Consider the following 9,614-nt stretch of genomic DNA (forward strand, 5'->3'; position numbering starts at 1 on the left):
CAGACGTCACTGCGGGGCTGTGAGTGTCCCCTCACCTCTTCCAAGCTTCTGCTTCCTGCCCTTCCTCTGCCTGCCCGACGTGTTGAAAGGTGGGTCATGCTTCAGGAGCACAGCGTGCACAATGCGCGTCTCCATCAGTGCTCACTCTCGCTGATCACCTGCTCTGGGTCGTACCTGGACTTGGAGCTCTTAAGGGCGGGGCTCAGTTCCCGTTCACCTTTGTTTCTCCATCAGGCTCTCCTGTGCCTGGAACTCAGCCAGAGCTCCATAAATATGTCTTGATCGTTTAGTGAGGGGCATCCCTGACACTCTACGGTGCTGTCCCAACCAGGGATAATTACTGCTCTTCAATCAAGAAGTGCTGCCAACAACAATCACAATTCCTTGAAGTCAATATAACAAGCGAACAGATATGAGGTTGTTGGGAAGGACGAGGAGAGAGAAGAGGGAGGGAGGTCCGGGTGACGGGCCACGATAATCAAGCAAATTGTATACTGACAAAATAAAATAAAATTAAAAAAAAAAAGTGTTGTCAAAAAAAAGTGCTGTCATTGTGAGGGATGGGGACAGGCTGGTGCCTGTGTAGCATCTCTGAGGACCCATTCCACCACATTTTTGGTGGCCTGGCATTTGGGGCTCTCCCATGGGTGCCACCAAGAATCTTATAATGATAAGAATCACAATACCCAGGTTCTCTTCTTCTCTCCCAGTTTACAGTTGGGGCTCTGACTCTCTGGGCTTCAGAGTCAGAGGAAACATGACTTGCTAAAGGTCACATGGAAAGCTGGTTCCAGATCTGGAACTCAAACCAAGATCTCTGGACTCCAAAGATGAGGTGTGGCCCTGACACTGCGTTGGCTTGGAGACTGACAGCGTGTGTCCATCCTGACTCCTTCAAAGCTTCCCGACTTCATCCCTGTGCCACCTGTCCCTGCTGTGGTGCAGCTCAGGCCACCATCACTCTCCTCTAGGTCCTGCACTCACCTCCCAGCTGGCCTCCAGCTGCTAGCCCTGGAGCCTTCTGATCTGCCTTCAGCCCGAGTAATCTGGACTCAGCCGCTCCCCTCTCTGGTCACAGCCTCGCATCCTCCTGACCCTCCCACTCAGTTGCTCCTTTTGTGTCTGTCCCCACCAAGGCCTTCAGGGTCTCTCTGCCCTTTCTCTTCCTTTTGACCAATCCTTTCACTTCCTCAGTTTCTTCCCTGTCCAGCTGACTTCTGTCCTTTGCTACAAGCTTTTTTTTTTTTCCTACAATGTGCTCAGCACCCCCACTTCACCATTCTTCCCTCACCTTCCAAACCACAATCCTTGATCTATCCAACCACCCATCTGTTCTGAGTCCACAACCAGGCTACTGGGAAGCACAGAGACAACCACGAAGCCAGACATACTGATGCTGCAAAGCGTCAGCCATAGTGTCAGTCTTACCCTCGAGCCACCAGCCCTTGACCAAAATGGCCTCAACGCTCCCCTCAGCTTGACTAAGCTTCAGACAGGCTCTTCCTGACCACAGGTCCCTGACCTCCCTTTTCATTTACTTTAGAAAACTTGCAAGCCTATTTCTTTCTCTGCCCCTTTGAGATGTAAATCTGCTTCCAGATTTCTGCCAGTTTTACAAGCCAGGACTGATTTCTCAAGGACCTGGGAGCCATCCCTTTGAAATGTCATCATCAAGGAAGACAGTGCTTCTGTCTCCCAGTGTCTGTGGGAGGACACGAACCTCACTTTGGTATATGCCGACTAGCGAACACATGTGGCCCAGTCACAGAGGTCGGCCTCCCTGCTGACGTCCTCCAGCATGTTCCCACGAGCCCAGCTGGTGCTGGAAACCGCCCACCTTTCATTTTAGTGGAGTTGTGTTCGGTCTCTCTGCCCTATTGCAATAGTCTTGAATAAAGTCTTCCTTCCTGTTTCACCCTGTCCAGGGCCATTTCTCTCTGACACCTTCCATCTCTGTCCTCTCTCTGTCAATGAACAGCTCAATGGATCCTTATTTCTTCTCTCCCAACTTCTGATCCTCCCCAACACCTTCTACACATTGCTCTCCTCTGTGCTGAGCTGGTAGCTTTCTTCCAAACTCCAATATAAAGCACATATCCTCATATGAGACCTCCCTCAGCTTCTGGGCCACCAAGCCTACAAACTGGCCTTCTGTCCTCACCTATCTTTGTCGTCCTTTCCTGTTGCAATGTCTGTGTCTGTACCTGGCTCAGACCCTGGACCTGCTTCTCTTGCCTTATTTGGCCTTGTTTATTTTTTTTACAAGTCCCGATTTTTAGTTATTAGATCCAGCAGATATAAAATAACCCTGTCAAATTGCAAAACACATTCCTAAACATTAGTTTTGGGCTGGCCCGTGGCTTACTTGGGAGACTGTGATGCTGATAACACCAAGGCCACAGGTTCGGATCCCTATATAGGGGTGGCTGGTTAGCTCACTTGGGAGAGTGTGGAGCAGACAACAGCAAGTCAAGGGTTAAGATCCCCTTACTGGTCATTTTTATAAAAAAAAAATAAGAAAAACATTAGTTTTTAGTTATCGCATCATGGATGAGTAGTCATGGACATCATGGATGACTCATCTCATCATGGACATCGTGGATGACTCATCTCATCATGGACATTGTGGATGACTCATCTCATCATGGACATCGTGGACGACTCATCTCATCGTGGGCATCATGGACGTCTCATCTCATCGTGGACATCATGGACGACTCATCTCATCGTGGGCATCGTGGATGACTCCTCTCATTGGGAACGTTGTGGACGACTCATCTCATCGTGGACATCGTGGATGACTCATCTCATTGTGGATGACTCATCTCAAAATGGATGACATCATGGATGAGTAACGAAGGCATGGATGCATCTTCAGGTATGGCTTTGACCTTCTTATTTTCTCTTCTCTCTCCTGTGTCTTCAACTTCTCAATCATTCTTGGTTTCTACACTCAACTCATACCAGCATTGGTGAAAAGGTGGGTTGTACTGAAGTTTCGTGGATGGAGGGTGATGTGTCTGAGGGTGGACTGTGGTATGCAGCTCATTTCCTGCCATTTTGACTGATCTGCAGATTACTTCCAGGATTCTGTTCCCCCAACCCTTCGACCCCCAGCAATTACTCCCAAATTATGTTCTCTGCATTATAGTCAGGAGAGCTGGAAGAGCACAACCCCCATGAGATAGAAGGGAGCTTCTAAAAGGGCTGGTGCATGCTGGACCAATCATGTGTATCACTGGTGCCTCCCTGAAGACTAGAGGGCCAAGTGGCTCAGCCCTGCAACTAGGAGTGCTCTGTGTGTCCCCAGCTTCCTGTGGGTGGTGTGCAGGGAGAGCAGAAGAGGTGTTTTGGTGGCAGGTGGCAACAGGAACACCTTACTTCTAGAAGCAGCAGTGGTCAATAGGAGATAGACCATAGAGAATAAAAGAGGGGAAAACATGGGGACTTTTCCACCTGCTGAGACTTGTGGGAGGCAGAACCTAACTCCGAGTTTGAACACTAACAATGCTTCGTCCCCTTCCTAACCCTCCCTGGCCTGGGGTTGGGAGCCGGTGAGGTGACGGCAGCGGGTAGCACATTCTGGTGTCAGAAGAAGAACTTTGTATCCAGAAGCAACAGCGGACAACAGGGAAGAAGAGGAAAGCACGTTAGAGAAAGAGTCTAGGAGGCCCAGCACGCAGCTCTGTGGTGCTGTCTGCCTCAGGGCAGAAAGTCTGAATACGAAGTTGTCAGAGAAAACTTTCCAGAGCACAGCATCAGAAATGTTTCCAGAATCAAATGGCAAGAGCATCTGAACTGGAAGATCCTCCTCCGAATGCTCAGCAAACCAGGAAAACAGACCCAGGCAGAACGCAACCTGCCCGGGATCTGGGGTCACTAAGAACCTGCGTCCAGCTGTTCTGAAGAATCAGGGTAGCTCCATTCTGACGCTGGCCCCTTGGGGCAAGGCCAAAAGGAGGCTCCAGCCCGGCTTTTCCTTCTGCTGAACGGACACATGTTTAGAAATTCATTGGGGACTATGGCCAGTGGGATAGCTCGAGTGAAACCTCTGTTTACCAGACCAGGGCAGGGAAGGGGCAGGAGTTTGGCTGGCTTTTGTTGACAGAGACCAAGCTTCACCTGAGTGGCTGCTCATCCCTTTTGGTCCATTACTGTTAGCTGTCTCCAAAGACCCCCATGAGTCGACTTGCCCAGCTCACCACACTGGCCTCTCTGACAGTCCCAGGAACCTTGCATGCCTGGCCTGTGGAGGTAAAGTGTTTCTCTGTGGTCTCTGCCACCCTGGGTCCTGGCATCTGGACTGGCCCCAGGAGCCCAGGTCTGCTACTGCACATGCTGCCAGCATCTGGGTCTTCAGAGGAGAGCCACAGGGTGCTTTTCCACAATGCCCACAGTCTCTGCACTGGTATTTTTCGCAGCACCTTGGCAAGGGGTGAATCTTCTGGACCCTCCCCAGATAACCCATTGGGTGGACAAGTGTAGGGAGCTCTTGTAATTTTATGTTGACTCAGCATCTACTGGAGTGTGAGTTGGACTTTCTCACACCAGAAAGAAGCAGGGCTTAGTCATCTTGGCATGGTTTCCAGTTCTCTACCACCTCCTAGTTCCTAATGGGACTGATCCAGACACCTGCCTTATACACAACTGCCTCCTGGTGACCACCTCCCTATGGAACAGCTAGATGCATCCTGTCTGACCAGCCCTGCCAACCCTCATACCCCACATGGACTGTGCAGATATGCCACAGTGACCACCTCTCAGCCACAGAGTGACCTGCTTGTTTTAAGTCCACCAATTAAATCTCCCCATGGGAAACCTGCTTGGATAACATCCTGGACTCAGTAAAGGCATTGACACACCGGTCCCACTCTCCCTGACCACCACGTTTGTGGCCCCTGGGTGTGCCATGTATTCACCAGGACCTGTAAGTAATAAACTCTTTATTTCCATCTTGGGTCTCTCCTAATCATTAAAGGGATGCTCTCCATCTTAAAGAGCATGAATTAAACAACAAGCATATAACATATGGTAAGGCCCCTCCAACAAGCCTGCCATCTCTGCTAAGGTTTGTCACCTCAACAGTATTCCAAGGGATTTCTAGAAGATTCCCTTAACTTAGTATGGGTCACTGTGGAGTCCAGGCTTATAGTTGACTAACAAAGGAAATGACTGAATCGTCCTAGGTAGCCCACAGAACCTTGACTCTAGATAAAACCCAATTTAAAATTATTTCTCTCATTTCTTGGCTAAGCACTTCCAGAATCAATTCTTGCATATTTCCCTGTTTTTTCCCCACTATAAAAAAAGAAATGTTTCTGTTCATGTAGTGGGTTAAACTTTCTTCTGACTTTTGTTATTGGCTGCTTGGGACCTGCTGGGATCTGACTCTACTTATAGGTCTATGGACAAGAAGGAAGGACGGCGACTTTGTTGATTTTTGTAAAAAGGTGATTTATTAAAAGGTATTGGGCACATCCAACTAGACAATGTCAGCATAAAGTGGCATTTCCTCTATTCTTTTTTCAGAAAGCACCAAAAGCCAACTAGGAAAATGAAAAACAGAATAAACCTGTCTTGGGAAGCATTTGATATCGCAAACCATGTAACAGGTGTGCAGGGTACGAGAAACAGTAGAGATTGATTGGGAGGGAAATAAAGCAGAGAGAGGAGTCCTTGGTCCTGGACCTCTGGGAGGATGGATGAGCACGTGTTTCCAAGTTGCAAACACTAAATCCTGTTGTCACATGTTTTAGTCCGTTTTGTGTTGCTATGACAGAAATACCTGAGACTGGGGGATTTATAAAGGAAAGAGGTTTATTTGGCTTATGATTCTGGGACAGCTGCATCTGGCATGGGCCTCAGGCTGCTTCTACTCATAGCGGAAAACAGCAGTCAGTGGCGGGTGCAAGCAGATCTCATGGCGAGAGGAAGCGAGAGAGAGAGAGAGAAGGTGCCAGGGTCTTTTTAAGCAATGAGCTCTCGCAGGAACAAATAGAGCGAGAACTCACTCATTAATCCCCCCTGCCCCAGGGAGAGCGTTAATCCATTCATGAGGGATCCGTCCCCATGACTCAATCAGTTTTCAACACTGCCACATTGGAGATCAAATTTCCACATTTGTTTTGGAGGGGACAACACATCCAAACTCCGTCATCACATGAGAATGTGATACATGATCTGGCCGTAGGATCCTGCATGGAACAGTTTTGTGAGAAGCACAGAGCATGGCGCTGGTGAAGATTCAAACACATAAGCTTTATTTGCAGAAATTGCTCTGTTTGTCTTGGGGGTGGGATAAGAGACATTTCAGTGGGAACATTCCTACAAGTGCCTTTTCTCTGTGACTAAGAGATGTAAAGGCTAAAGGAACTTCCACATACACCCCTGGATAATAAGGAAAATCCTTATTGCTCCGAAATATGATCTTGTTTCCTCTCCTAGTGATACTTGTGCAAATATCTATCCCAGGAAATACTTTGCTTATAACTGAATTCCATAAAGGGAGCTGACAGAGGAAATATAGATAATGTTACAAGATAAACAGAAGAAAAGAACATGTAAAACAAACGGTAAATGGAGAACACAGGACAAAAATTTTTTGCCATGGAACAGATGGAGATTTTTCAAATATTTCTCCATAAATTAAAAAAAAAAGAAGCAATCATCACTATAAGACAAAATCCAAAACAGAAAAACATGAGCATGTGGAGGAGACTATGAGTCAGCAGAAGAATTAAAAATGTAAGTTAGACAAGCTCACAGAAAGCGTGGAAGAGAAAAATAAAGTATTATAGAAATGAAACAAAATTGGAAGCAGCCTATGACAGAATTAAACACTCCTAAAACACATTAAGGGATATGGAAAGAAACATATGGTGACAGTAAGGAAATGAAATGGAACGATAAGACATTAAAGATGTTTAAAGAGAAAAGGACGGGCGGGCTGGTTGGCTCAGTTGATTAGTGTTTGATGTTGACACACCAAGGTCAAGGGTTCAGACCCCTATACAGGCCAGCGCCAAAAAAAAAAAAATAATAAAATAAAATAATAAAATAAAATAAATCACACTGAGCCAAACTTCATTCAAGCATAAAGGTGACAAACAGCTTTGAACGTAAAAAAAACTCAGGAGTATTGCTCCCATCAGCCCTTCTAGAAGAAACTGCTAGAGAACAAACCTCAGCAGCTGTGTTCTGAGTGGGAAAAGGAAGACAAAAACCTGAAGGACACAGGAGACTATCTAAATCCAGACCCAAGTCAGAAGCAGGTGTGAAGACAGTGGCTGCAGAAGGTGAACAGAGACCATGTAATTCCCACATGAGTTGAGAAGGGAAAACGGGAGGTATTAAAGTAAGAGAATTTCTTCATCTTTTATAGACATGAGTAAATGATACCATTTAAAACAGAAAAGTCAAGTAACAGAGGCACAGACATATTTACAGACCAACGTACCCATTTAGAAACACAACAACATCGACTAAATTACAGGAGGAGGGAACTGAAGGGAGAGTGTGGAGGGAAAACGGGCAGATCCGTCATTACTCACGACAGGGCGTGCATGTTGCTTAAATAAATAGAGGGCGAAAGGTGTTATGTGAAATATCGGTTATAAAATTTTCCATTAGATTAAAACCCAAATGTTTGAAATTGTAAAAAAAAAAAAAAAGAAAAAGAAATTGAAAGGTTTTTTTCAAAGCCATAAAAGCAAAGCAACGTAAAATAACTTTATTGAAGAAAAAGTAAACGTATCGTCATAGTTGCAACTGAAAATGTGTTCAGTTTCCTTTTTATGGAAAAATAGTTTAAAATTGCTTTTGCTTTAACTGGACCACTTCCACCTCCTGGTAGCCATGGCTCTGACTGTGCTTTGTCTTCAGGATCGTACTGGTAAAGACATGTTTTATCCCCTGTTGCAATTCTTCATAGAAACGCTTCAAGATCTCGATCTGCTTGTTTAACATTTCCATTGAGAGCTCTGCTCTTGTCTGCAGCTCATCTGGGTATAACGGTCTTGGCACCATGAGCAGAAATTTGCTCAACTGTAATTTTTCAGTCAGAATTGTGTAAGCTGAACCAGTTGAGATGTCAGTGGTGTTGGCTGTTGTTTCTGTGGTTAATCTTCAGTTCTGTTCAATTAGGGCATAAACAGGATTGTTTTTTTCCTCACAAATTAATGTGGACGGCCTGCAGCTGCAGGCCTTGTCTTCAACACCATCTCATCCCGTCTTAAAACGAGTCATCCATTTGTAAACTGCGGGTTTTGTTGGAGCATTGTCCCCATAAATTTCTTTCTTTCTTTCTTCTTTTTCTTTTCTTTATAAATTTTTTTTTTTTGGTTTAAAAAAAATTTTATTTATTTTTACTTTTTTTTATTTTTCATTTTTTCCTTTTTGTCTTTTTTACTGACCGGTAATGGGATCGCAACCCTCGGTGTCGCGCCCGTACCGGGGACCGGCAACGGCATCGCAACCCTTGGTGTTGCGCCCGCACCGCGATCAGCCAGTGAGCGGGAACCGGTCTCCACATGGGATCCGAACCCTCGGCGGGAGCACCGCCACGCTCCCAAATGGCGCACTCTCCAGTGCGCCACCGGGCCGGCCCTAAAAAAATTTTTTTTTATTATTATTTCTTTTTTTCTATCCCCATAAGCTTTCATAAAGCATCAGTGATTTCACCATTCTTCCACTCAGGCTTCATCATAAATTTGATGTTAGTTCTTGCCTCAATTTTAGCAGAATTCATGTTGTTCTGATAGAGGATGTTTTAAAACTGATGTCTTACCCTTGTTAGGGCCTCAAACTAAATCCTGTTCAGACATGTTATGACAAGTTAGTATGAGTTGATTTGGGTGCAAAAAAATACTGTCATCCATGAGGATTTTTTTTTTTTTTTTAAGATGACTGGTAAGGGGATCTTAACCCTTGACTTGGTGTCATCAGCACCACGCTCTCCCAAGTGAGCAAACCAGCCATCCATATATAGAGATCTGAACCTGTGGCCTTGGTGTTATCAGCACTGCACTCTCCCAAGTGAGCCACGGGCCGGCCCTATCGATGCATAGTTTTTTCATAACACCCATTTCCATGAAAAAAAAATTTTTTTTTTGGCAGCTGGCCAGTACAGAGGTCTGAACCAGTGACCTTGGTGTTATTGGGCTCTGTTCCAGCCAACTGAGATATCAGCCAGCCCCTTTCCATGAAATTTTTGGAGATTCCTTGTAAAACCCAACAAAGAGAGCACAAAAGAGAAAGCCACATACCAAGAGCACTTAAAGATATATTTGCAAAAAAAATCTAGAATAAAATATTAGCAAACAAAACCCAGCAGTTCTTTAAAAAAAGAATATACAAAAACCACCTGGGATTTATTGCAGAGAGGCAGAATGGTTCAATAACAGGAAATATAAAATATAACTTATTCTATTAACAGATCTAATGACAAAAAACATGATCAGTTCCTAGATGCTGAAAAGACTTTTGATTAAATTTCACTTCCTTTCTTCATTTTAAAAAAAGAAGCAGACAATAAGCTAGGAATAGATGGGGTGGCAGAGGCTGCAAGTCAATCCTCAATATTCTCTCCTTCCTCCTTGATAATGAACTCCCTGACT

The sequence above is a fragment of the Galeopterus variegatus genome, unplaced genomic scaffold, assembly GCF_000696425.1.
Source record: "Galeopterus variegatus unplaced genomic scaffold, G_variegatus-3.0.2 Scaffold3417, whole genome shotgun sequence".
NCBI lineage: Eukaryota > Metazoa > Chordata > Mammalia > Dermoptera > Cynocephalidae > Galeopterus > Galeopterus variegatus.